At 37.8% G+C, this 9783-nt stretch overlaps 1 pseudogene; it reads left to right on the top strand.

Annotated features, from left to right (window-relative positions):
- The first annotated feature begins 1191 nt into the window (after window positions 1-1191).
- LOC115029382 (U6 spliceosomal RNA) lies at window positions 1192-1287 on the top strand (annotated as a pseudogene).
- The last annotated feature ends 8496 nt before the right edge of the window (window positions 1288-9783 follow it).

Genomic DNA, 9783 nt, shown 5'->3' with positions numbered 1-9783 from the left:
GTTTCCATTACCTCTGAAAGTCAGACGTAAAGAGAACTTTGTGCTTAGTGTGGTTTTCCTTTTCTAACAGTCTACTATCTATTCTCACTTGTTTATTTATCTTTGTGCTTTAAAAAGTTTCCTCTCATGAACTGTACTCAGTTCGTGTGATGGTTGAGTCTCAAAGTGAAGGAACTTCCCAGTTTGGGCCAATGGTGTGGAAGGGCTGCTGTTGAAAAATCACTCTTCTTGTTTTACATGATATGTCTATTAATGCAATCCGATATAACTTGCCTTTTGGTGACAGTGTTACACTGCTGAATCATATTCAATTTTGCATCCATTATTTCTTCCCCAGTGAATCAGAGAACATTTGTCTTTATTAGCTTTCACAGTATTGATTTCTGCCCTTTCCTTTTTCTATTGATATCAAGCCACATTTTAATCATATCTGCCAGACTTGAGTCTTGTATCTTAACATAAAATAAAATCCAAGTGGGAATTTAAAAAAAAATTAATTGAGAATGATTTGTTGAGTTCTATCACACTGTAAGAGTACCGAGTACTAAGAATCTCTAATGGCAATAGGGAGGGCTCAATAAATGATTGACATTAATTTTCTTTTGCTGTGAGAATGGTTTCATAAATATTGAATTACCAACAGCAATTGGTTGAGGCTAATTTGCCATGAAAACTATGTGAAGATTTCATGCTTATGAGGTCTACGGAATGGGCTGCATTGTGCTGATCATGGACCGTCATTTATAAAATGCCTGCTATGATGAGAACTCCATCCACAGTCATATTGAATACGATGGTTTTCTTCTTATGATGATTTAAAAACCATAACCCCAGGGGCAATCTGGATATTTGTTTTCAGTCACTTAAATGTTATGATTATTTACCAGCTATAGAATAGGAAAATTTCAAAATATAAACAAGATAAACCTATACTACAGAATTTAAACTATTTCTCTTTATGTGTTTAAAATAATCTCTTAGCTAGTTTTAATGAAGTGGTTAACTTTAAGAAGTTGAATATTTGAAACTTTCAAAACTTTAGCTTTTAAGGGAAAGATATTTAAGAATTAGTCTAACTTTAAATAACTGAGTAAGCTCTTACCCACCAGTGAGCAGCTTACATTTCACAGAAACAGAACATTAGAAAGTTTCATGACAGAATTACTACAAAGAGTGATTAATTTCATCATGTTTCTTTCACTTCGGCAGCACATATACTAAAATTGGAATGATACAGAGAAGATTAGCATGGCCCCTGTGCAAATTCGTGAAGCATTCCATAATTTTTGAAATAAATATAATAATAATAATAATAATAATAATAATAATAATAAAAATAAAGAGAAAAACATTATACCTCCAAATGTATAATTGTGTCACTGAGTGCAAAGACTGGAGGGGGGTCTTTTTTTATATACATGAAAGTTTCAATGTGGTATTATGCATATCTATACAGTGTGTGTGTGAATAAACTCAGTGATTATAGAAGTCTGTTCAATTCTCTCAGGTCACTAAGATTAATGGCAAACATAGAGCTGAGCATGTAACATCCACTGGACACTTAAGGTTTTACACTTCAAAATGCCTCAAGATTTAAGTCATTTTGTCAAGGTGAAACTGATATTCAGTTTTAAGGGGACATGCTGTAGGAGGTATTTTCTGTGAGGATGTTTCTGGGCAGAATTTACAATTAAGCCTGTATACTTGAATTAATCTCTGTGCCCTCCAGAATGCAAGTGAGACCCTTCAGTGAGTTAAAGGGCCTCACAAAAGCAAAAGTCCGAGTGTAGCAGGTCTAAGACTTTTCACTCTTGCATGTTGGCCTCCAGCTGTGAGACCAGCTTATTCTTGATCTCCATCAGCTGTTAGTCTACCCTGAAGACTGCATACTTGTCAGTCTAATTACGTTTTGAGCTACTTCATTAAAATAAGTATATTTCTCTATAAAATCATATGATTTTGCTTTCTTTATGGGCTCATTTATTTGTGGTCTTAAAGGGTTTTTTGTTTTGTTTTGTCATAGTAGCTACAGACAATTCATTATTCCTTCTAAGGGAAAAGATTAAAAATGATAAACATTTATTTTTAAACTACCAAGCACATTGTTCTTGCTATTTCTAATCATGGGAACTTGTTGAAAGTGAACTGTATAAGCTGGAATCACCTAAAAAGAATATTGGTTCGATCCATTCCGGCTGTGAAGATTGTTCAAATAGAGAAAAAGCCTAATTTAATTTAGTTTTCCATTTTTTATATTAAAACTCACAGAACTTGACAGTAGTCCCCGATGGATTCAGTTCCATCAAGAGCAGCTACACTGGTGGCTCACTGTGAAAACTTGACCCTGTCTCGTAGGACTTCTGAGATATAGCGAGAAACAGGATGTGAAGTCTCTGTGTCTTTGGAGTATAATTTACTGTGCAACTTAAACTCTGGACCTGTTTAATGGTCCCCACAGCAGAGTTTCTAGGCCAACAACTAAATCAGCTTCAGTGCTCTGCATTTGCAGACAAGCCTTATGATTTACAAAATTTAATAAGCTGAGATCTCATGACATTTCCCCCTGCCCCCAAGATTCAACTTTTAAAATCACTGCCAAGGAGGTTGTCAAAGGAACATGTACTCATTGGCATAATGAGACCTTACTTAATTTTTTTAACCACACAAAAGCACATAAATATACTACTTTTATTATTAATTCATTAACAATGAATAATTTCTAGAGCCTTCCTCTTGCTGAGATGATATTACATGAGTGATGTTTTTGCATGGTTTTATGGAAGTGATATTTTGGGGTAGTTATTTTATTTTATTTTATTTTTTATTTTTTTAGAGCCTACCAAATTGAGTTACATAGGAAGGGCAGATGATTTGACAGTTTCTCAACCGTGCGCTGACATGCCAAGCTAAGGTTTCACTTATGGTAACATAAGGCAAAGCCTTTTGTCACTACTTGAAAGTTTATTTTGTCTATTGAGGGAACATACAGTGTTTTGTGTTAGCTTCTTGTCTTTTTTTGTTTTGTTTTTCTTTCCAAATCTCAACTTGAACACTTTGCCTAAGAGGGTGCTCAGTTTTATCATCCTGAATTGTGACATTATATGGCTCTTCAGGTAAATTTTATTTTCAGATGGGGAAAGCAAAGTGACACTGTGGAGATTTGCTTATGTATACTGTCTCATCATTAATGCCTTGGTGGCCACTGGTACTCGGGCTTGCCCATCATGTGATATGGCTAAGCAAGGTGCCTTAAACAAACATAGGCTGACCTACAGGACTCCCTACCTGCATAACAATCTCTCAAGAAAAAATTACACTTGATTTTCCATATTAAATATAAGATAAAATGACACCATTCATCAACGTGGAGTAGCGAGAACTCTGAGGTCACACTACTGAAGGATGCAGTTCCTGTTGAGATTGTGTACAAAAATATAACGTTTCTTCCATTGTTTAATGCTTATTCGCCCTTCCTCTTAAGGATACATTTCCTTGTACTAAAATAGACACATACTACAAATCTTGAAGCCAGAGTCTTCTGGTCCCTGTTTCCTGTCACCTATTGTTCTTATGTCCTTCATTTCTCCCAATCAACATCCTGTATTTTTTTCCCACAACATAATTTGAGTTCATGTAGATTGATTCTCCAGTCTTGTTATCTTTTCAATCCAGCCTTAGAGGAGTAGTGTATTTCTTACAAATGTATGCATTTCACTGTCTTTAGAAAGATTGGCTTACATGTAATGATGAATGTGAGAAAAGCAGCTCTTTCTATTATCATAACCTGCCTGCTCAGTTTTCTTTCCACTGCCAGGAGTTTTCATGGGTACATGGCAAAGCAAATTGCAATCACCTGAGTATACTCCACTCTGCTTCTGTCACACTGAATGATGAATATATTCATTCTTCAGCTCAGAATCAATATATCTATACCTCCATCTATTTTTCTGTCTATCTATCTATCTATCTATCTATCTATCTATCTATCTATCTACCTACCTACCTACCTACCTACCTAACTACCTATCTATCTGTCTATCTATGTGCACCCATGCCTTGTCTGTATGCATTGGCAAATGATAAGGAAAAGCTAAAGGGAACAGCTTGAAAATACTTTATGGGATCAATGAAAGAATGTTTTATGCTCCGATTTGAACGTCTAAAGCCTGGGGTAAGACAGCTTTTAAGGTCAAGCAGAGAGGGATATTTTCCTCTCCTAAGCATCTATCAACAGTCCTTGGAAGAGCAGTCAGTGCGAACATAATTTAATATGCCTTCTCCCTGAAAAGAATGCCTCTTTGACATCATGTCACCACGCGTGCTTCAAGAGAAGATTTTCAGGTGGTCTGTTTTTCTGCATTGATTTCCTTTTATCATTTTAGTCACAGCTTCATTTTTTTTTAATGTGTTGGAGAAACAAACAAAAAGTCGTGCTGAACTTCCTCATTCATCTGGCATTCTCCTTCCATCCTGGTAACAATGTGCAGCTGCTACCCTGCAGATGTCACACAGCCTGGCTCCAGGATCTTCTGACTGTTAAGTCACTCCTGGCTAGACTATGGTCACTTGTGGCTAGACCGAGGCATGGCTCCCTGGGGATGAAGGACCAAGTTTGACATGCACAGCTGAGAAAGCCCAGGCATATCAGAGATGTGTCTTTTGCCAGCAGGGGCTGCTGCAGAGCAGGGATAGGCAGGTTATTCCAAAGTAGAACCTGGAAGAGTGTCAGATGTATTGAGGCAAGAAATTTAGGAAATGGGAAATGACTGGAGATAATGAAATGAATACAACTGAAATCAGTCAGGAAAATACAATACGCTTTAAAGAAGTCTTGTTAGAACTATATGTTGAGATGCGAATGCAGATGTGTGTGTGTGTGTGTGTGTGTGTGTGTGTGTGTGTGTCTGTAGCACTGGGCATTGTTCTTGAGAAAGAAGATGTGATACTAGAGAAGAAACATGTGGAAAACACGCTTTAAAATGGTGAGAACCACAAATACTTCTGAGAAATCTAACAGATGTTAAAAACATAGAAAAACGACCCCCTCTTAACATTTTACTTCTTTTTCTGAAGATAAATCTCACAAGTTAAAGACCTTGCAGACATTTTTTCTATTTATCACCTTAAAGAGAATTTACTTAAACATTTGCATACTTTGTTCATAGTTTATTTTTTAAGGAAAATGTTTCTGTGAATTTTGGTGCTTTAAATATCTATGACAAGTAAGCAGACAGGAAACACAAGTTCACCTTTCCTGAAGAGTGCTATATGGAGTGTATGGACTCATGAGGTCACATCCCTCTGTACATCACATGAACTCCACTTTCTTAGGGGAAGGCATTTCCTCAGTACTCTATATCCTGACGGCTGTGAGTGTAAGGATGGGTTACATTCTCTTTAATCCCCGAATTCCAGAGGAAAATGAAAGTAAAGGGAAAAAAGAAAACCCTTTCTATTAATCATATATTATACAGTTCTGAGGGAATAACTGATCCCCACATTAGAATTAACTTTTTTTAAATTTTTAATATTTTTTATTACATATTTTCCTCAATTACATTTCCAATGCTATCCCAAAAGTCCCCCATAGCGCCCCCCACTTCCCTACCCACCCATTCCCATTCTTTTGGCCCTGGCATTCCCCTATATTGGGGCATATAAAGTTTGCAAGTCCAATGGGCCTCTCTTTCCATTGATGGCCGACTAGGCCATCTTTCGATACATATGCGGCTAGAGACAAGAGCTCCGGGGTTCTGGTTAGTACATCATGTTGTTCCAACAATAGGGTTGCAGATCCCTTTAGCTCCTTGGGTACTTTCTCTAGCTTCTCCATTGGGAGCCCTGTGATACATCCAATAGCTGACTGTGAACATCCACTCCTGCGTTTGCTAGGCCCCGGCATCGTCTCACAAGAGACAGCTATATTTGGGTCCTTTCAGCAAAATCTTGCTAGTGTATGCAATGGTGTCAGCGTTTAGAAGCTTTATGGGATGGATCCCTGGATACGGCAGTCTCTAAATGGTCCATCCTTTCAACACAGCTACGAACTTTGTCACTGTAACTCCTTCCCTGGGTGTTTTGTTCCCAATTCTAAGAAGGTGCACAGTGTCCACACTTTGGTCTTCATTCTTCTTGAGTTTCATGCGTTTATCAAATTGTATCTTATATCTTGGGTATCCTAAGTTTTGGGCTAATATCCACTTATCAGTGAATACATATTGTGTGAGTTCTTTTGTGATTGTGTTACTTCACTCAAGATGATGCCCTCCAGGTCCATCCATTTGGCTAGGAATTTCATAAATTCATTCTTTTTAATAGCTGAGTAGTACTCCATTGTGTAAATGTACCATAATTTCTGTATCCATTCCTCTGTTGAGGGACATCTGGGTTCTTTCCAGCTTCTGGCTATTATAAATAGGGCTGCTATGAACATAGTGGAGCATGTGTCCTTTTTACCGGTTGGGACATCTTCTGGATATATGCCCAGGAGAGGTATTGCTGGATCCTCCGATAGTACTATGTCCAATTTTCTGAGGAACCGCCAGACTGATTTCCAGAGTGGTTGTACAAGCTTGCAATCCCACCAACAATGGAGGAGTGTTCCTCTTTCTCCACATCTTCGCCAGCATCTGCTGTCACCTGAATTTTTGATCTTAGCCATTCTGACTGGTGTGAGGTGGAATCTCAGGGTTGTTTTGATTTGCATTTCCCTGATGATTAAGGATGTTGAACATTTTTTCAGGTGCTTCTCTGCCATTCGGTATTCCTCAGGTGAGAATTCTTTGTTCAGTTCTGAGCCCCATTTTTTAATGGGGTTATTTGACTTTCTGGAGTCCACCTTCTTGAGTTCTTTATATATATTGGATATTAGTCCCTTATATGATTTAGGATAGGTGAAGATCCTTTCCCAATCTGTTGGTGGTTTTTTGTCTTATTGATGGTGTCTTTAGCCTTGCAGAAGCTTTGTAGTTTCATGAGGTCCCACTTGTCAATTCTCGATCTTACAGCACAAGCCATTACTGTTCTACCTTTCCCAATCTTTTGGTGGTTTTTTTGTCTTATTGATGGTGTCTTTTGCCTTGCAGAAGCTTTGCAGTTTCATGAGGTCCCATTTGTCAATTCTCGATCTTACAGCACAAGACATTGCTGTTCTATTCAAGAATTTTTCCCCTGTGCCCATATCTTCAAGGCTTTTCCCCACTTTCTCCTCTATAAGTTTCAGTGTCTCTGGTTTTATGTGAAGTTCCTTGATCCACTTAGACTTGACCTTAGTACAAGGAGATGGGAATGGATCGATTCACATTCTTCTACATGATAACAACCAGTTGTGCCAGCCCCATTTGTTGAAAATGCTGTCTTTCTTCCACTGGATGGTTTTAGCTCCCTTGTCGAAGATCAAGTGACCATAGGTTTGTGGGTTCATTTCTGGGTCTTCAATTCTATTCCATTGGTCTATTTGTCTGTCACTATACCAGTACCACGCAGTTTTTATCACAATTGCTCTGTAGTAAAGCTTTAGGTCTGGCATGGTGATTCCACCAGAGGTTCTTTTATCCTTGAGAAGAGTTTTTGCTATGCTAGGTTTTTTGTTATTCCAGATGATTTTGCAGATTGAACTTTCTAATTCGTTGAAGAATTGAGTTGGAATTTTGATGGGGATTGCATTGAATCTGTAGATTGCTTTTGGCAAGATAGCCATTTTTACAATGTTGATCCTGCCAATCCATGAGCATGGGAGATCTTTCCATCTTCTGAGATCTTCTAGAATTTCTTTCTTCAGAGACTTGAAGTTTTTATTATACAGATCTTTCACTTCCTTAGTTAGAGTCACGCCAAGATATTTTATATTATTTGTGACTATTGAGAAGGGTGTTGTTTCCCTAATTTCTTTCTCAGCCTGTTTATTCTTTGTGTAGAGAAAGGCCATTGATTTGTTTGAGTTAATTTTATATCCAGCTACTTCACCGAAGCTGTTTATCAGGTTTAGGAGTTCTCTAGTGGAATTTTTAGGGTCACTTATATATACTATCATATCATCTGCAAAAAGTGATATTTTGACTTCATCTTTTCCAATTTGTATCCCTTTGATCTCCTTTTGTTGTCGAATTGCTCTGGCTAGGACTTCAAGTACTATGTTGAATAGGTATGGAGAAAGTGGACAGCCTTGTCTAGTCCCTGATTTTAGAGGGATTGCTTCAAGCTTCTCACCATTTACTTTGATGTTGGCTACTGGTTTGCTGTAGATTGCTTTTATCATGTTTAGGTATGGGCCTTGAATTCCTGATCTTTCCAAGACTTTTATCATGAATGGGTGTTGGATCTTGTCAAATGCTTTTTCCGCATCTAACGAGATGACCATGTGGTTTTTGTCTTTGAGTTTGTTTATATACTGGATTACGTTGATGGATTTCCGTATGTTGAACCATCCCTGCATCCCTGGGATGAAACCTACTTGGTCAGGATGGATGATTGTTTTGATGTGTTCTTGGATTCCGTTAGCAAGAACTTTATTGGGTATTTTTGCATCAATATTCATAAGGGATATTGGTCTGAAGTTTTCTATCTTTGTTGGGTCTTTTTGTGGTTTAGGTATCAGAGTAATTGTGGCTTCATAGAATGAGTTGTGTAGAGTACCTTCTGTTTCTATTTTGTGGAATAGTTTGTGAAGAACTGGGATTAGATCTTCTTTGAAGGTCTGATAGAACTCTGCACTAAACCCATCTGGTCCTGGGCTTTTTTTGGTTGGGAGACTATTAATGACTGCTTCTATTTCTTTGGGGGATATTGGGCTGTTTAGATCATTAACCTGATCTTGGTTCAACTTTGGTATCTGGTATCTGTCTAGGAACTTCTCCATTTCACCCGGGTTCTCCAGTTTTGTTGAGTACAGCCTTTGGTAGAAGTATCTGATGGTGTTTTGGATGTCTTCAGGATCTGTTGTTATGTCTCCTTTTTCATTTCTGATTTTGTTAATTAGAATGCTTTCCCTGTGCCCTCTAGTGAGTCTGACTAAGGGTTTTTCTATCTTGTTGATTTTCTCAAAGAACCAGCTCCTTGATTGGTTGATTCTTTGAATAGTTCTTCTTGTTTCCACTTGATTGATTTCGCCCCTGAGTTTGATTATTTCCTGCCGTCTACTCCTCTTGGGTGAATTTGCTTCCTTTTGTTCTAGTGCTATTAGGTGTGTTGTCAAGCTGCTAATGTGTGCTCTTTCTAGTTTCTTTTTGGAGACACTCAGAGCTATGAGTTTTCCTCTTAGAAATGCTTTCATTGCATCCCATAAGTTTGGGTATGTTGTGGCTTCATTTTCATTGAACTCTAAAAAGTCCTTAATTTCTTTCTTTATTCCTTCCTTGACCAAGGTATCATTGAGAAGAGTGTTGTTCAGTTTCCACATGAATGTTGGCTTTCTATTATTTATTTTGTTATTGAAGATCAGCCTTTGTCCATGGTGATCTGATAGGATGCATGGGACAATTTCAATATTTTTGTATCTGTTGAGTCCTGTTTTGTGCCCAATTACGTGGTCAATTTTGGAGAAGGTACCATGAGGTGCTGAGAAGAAGGTATATCCTTTTGTTTTAGGGTAAAATGTTCTGTAGATATCTGCCAGATCCATTTGATCCATAACTTCTGTTAGTTTCACTGTGTCCCTGTTTAGTTTCTGTTTCCATGATCTGTCCATTGGTCAAAGTGGTGTGTTGAAGTCTCCCACTATTATTGTATGAGGTGCAATGTGTGCTTTGAGATTTACTAAAGTTTCTTTAATGAATGAGGCTGCCT

This window comes from Mus caroli, unplaced genomic scaffold, assembly GCF_978045245.1.
Source record: "Mus caroli unplaced genomic scaffold, Mus_caroli_1 scaffold_12, whole genome shotgun sequence".
Classification (NCBI taxonomy): Eukaryota; Metazoa; Chordata; class Mammalia; order Rodentia; family Muridae; genus Mus; species Mus caroli.
This window is presented reverse-complemented; position numbering and strand designations above follow the sequence as displayed.